We start from the raw sequence: 3,124 nt of genomic DNA on the forward strand, positions 1-3,124 counted from the left end.
CACTTTGTAAAGTAGTTCTGCCAAAGGTTGAACAGGGAGGAGCTGGCAGCCATTGGCAAATGTGGGGACTCTCTTTCCTGTCCGTGGACACCCACTAATCCTGTCTCTATTACAGCTCTCGGGCTTTGCAGGCTGGGACACTGACCCCTCCCTCCATGGTCTATTCCTGATTTCAGTGCTTCCCCGACTCCTCATGGTCCCTGTTCCAGTTCCACATTCTGCTATGGAAGAGGCTGGCACAGGGCAAAGCCGGAGAGTAGCGGCAGGTAGTCTGGTGCACAGAGGGGTGTCCGGCTGTAGCAGCTGCCCAGCGAGGTCTTGGGCCTGACAGGACAGATGAAGCCCTTTGTTCCTGCAAATGGGCCCTTCCTGGCAGTGATGGAGCTAGCCCGCTGTCCAGCCTGCTCCTCCTCTGCAGCCATGGCCATTACCCTAAAGTGGTTCTATTGATCTGCTGAGTCTCTGTCTCCTGCCTGAGTCCCTCTCCTCCTCGCTCCCCACTCACACCCCAGGATTGAGCTGCAAAATACTCTGTAGCCAGCCTCACTTGGAAAGGCTTTTTCTTCAGGGGTGAATGAGGATTTTGAAGTTAGATTAGACGACTGAGCAGATATTCCTGCAGGACAAGCTTTTCAGACGGCTAAGGGCAGGTCTCCCTTACCATCCATACCTTCTGGATTTTAGTTTTTTGTTGCTTCAGGTGTTTGCACAATCTAGGACATAAGGATGGCATGAAAATGCCAATTCAAAGTTTGCATTTTTGGAAGACTAGTACATTTTGCAATGTCATGCTAAAACCTCATTTTCAACGATCACCAATCATATGAATATTAATACAGTTTACATGTAATCAAAATAATTAAAAATTATTAGTTATTGCATGACACATAGTTATAATTTCTTTAAATGTTTTTATTTTTATTTTATTCCTATCAATCTTATGAGATAGCTGTTATGAGCCTGACTTCCAGGTGAGGCAAAAGAAATGACTTGTAATTCATAAACCCAGCAAAACCATAGACAGGATGACCAAAGCTAGGTCATCCGACACAATACCTTATTTTTCTCCATATGAAAGGTTGCACTGGTGATGACATGAGATTTTAGGCATACCACTGATTAAGCTGTGCTCCACTGCAGGCGGGTTCTGTGTGCTATTACTTATGAAACTCTGCAGCCTCCATCTTTCAGGGGGTAGTGGCCTGGCTGCTGATCATGTGAGCACTGGCCCACCGTGAAGAGTCTTAACTGAAAGGTCCTCATTTCACTCTTTTGTGGCTCTGACCATTACGTTAGATATTTTGAGAGAACTTGGAACCGTTGTCCCTCAAAACACAAAACCTGGATGGTGATTTAAGCCTCCACTCAAAGTCCATGGATAAAGTCTGTTGAGAATCTTTTTTTCTGGATGAGATATAAAACCGGAACCAGAGCCATGGGAACCTGTCCCTGCATCTGCCAGGCATCTGGTTTCATTCAGATCACTAGGGACGAAGAGGACCCAAGGTCAGGATGCTGTCATGACCTTTAATTAAACTTATGGTCATTTCTGTGCCTGTGTGGAAGGCACACTTAGGAGAGATGTATGTACCTTCCATGGTCCTAGAATGAATTACTGCCTTGTTAGAATAAGCGGGAAGGGAGATCTCAGGAAAAATCAGATTCTGCCTATTAGTGAAGGCGGGAGAATGGAGCATCAGTGAGACAATCCCTGTACATAATTATTATTTATTACTATTGAACAATACTATCTGCTGTGCACCAATCTGCTCACTGCCATATATAACATCGACATGCTCTTGGCCCTGCCAAATCAATACTGTCTATTGCAGACTATAGAGATGACTTTTGTCCTTTATCTGCCCCCACTGCCCATTTTCAAAATGGGAGCTGTTCAGAGTGGAATATCATTTTCAGGTTTTTTGTTGTTGTTGTTGTTTGTATTTTTCATTTTAAGATGAGCACCACAGATGTTCTTTGCTTTACAGAAAAGTTTGGTTGAATTAAATTTTGGTTGATTCTCGTGGTAAAATCAGCATGTGTTTTTACCTGAAAAAAGTAACAGCAAATTTAGTAGAAAATTTTTGAAAAAGAAAGGTGAGTGGGAAGAAATGGCCAAGATATAGTTCTGAGATTCAGGATGTCTGAGGTCCAGTTTTAAACCTGTCTCTGTGTAAGTAGGAGACTGGATTCTTGTCATGATTTTTCTCTTGTGTGTGTTGTGCAAGTTATCTAGCAATCTTTGAGCCCCAGTTTCCACATCTTCACCATGGCAAGTTTGGACTAAATCGGTGTCAAACATATAGCATGCATACTATCACTCATGACTTCTAGGCCAATAGCAGACATAACCAATAGTAATTCTCTTTCTGATAAAGCCAAAACACAGTCTCTGCACACCCATAATAAATGAGGGCTGTATACTGATCAGAGTCAAAACCTAAAATGCTTGTTCAGGTTTCCAGACATCCCAGGATCCTGAAATAGTGGCCAGCACCCTGCAGTTTTCTGTAGTATACAGGTATTAAAGTTATCCTTTATATAACTTCTTCAATTCATTTAACAGAGAGAAGGAATGAGAAAAATTCAACATGAAAAAAGACTGTTAATGTAATCCTATATAATAAAAGCCTAATAGGCTAAGTGTCTGACTGTTCGTTCAACCATTTGACCAGTTGCTATGTTAAAAGACTATATTACATATTGTATATCAAATTGGAGTCCAAACTACACTCATTCTAGATCTATACTAGTTTGGGCTCCCATATTCCTCCTTTTCTTGAACAGTTCTCATGGTCTCTTTCTCCCTATAATTTTTAGAATTGATTTTTATTAAAAATTCATAATTGTGGTACCAGCCATGCTCTTATCGCTTTTAGGGATTTTCTGTAGCCTTTGTCTGAATAATCAATCTCTATCATGTATTGCTCCAGAAGAAAAGACTCTATACATGTGCAGCCACATAAATGCACAGTGAAAAAAAGACATGCTCTGTAGGTGATACCAAACATCCATCCCACTGCTGTTTTATTCCAGAGGTGGATACCAAATGGCTGCGCATCTCCAATGAATATTTGCTTTACCATGAGTTTACTTCTTTTTGATATCGTGGGAAAAATTAGTT

This window comes from Myotis davidii, unplaced genomic scaffold, assembly GCF_000327345.1.
Source record: "Myotis davidii unplaced genomic scaffold, ASM32734v1 scaffold199, whole genome shotgun sequence".
NCBI classification, from domain to species: Eukaryota; Metazoa; Chordata; class Mammalia; order Chiroptera; family Vespertilionidae; genus Myotis; species Myotis davidii.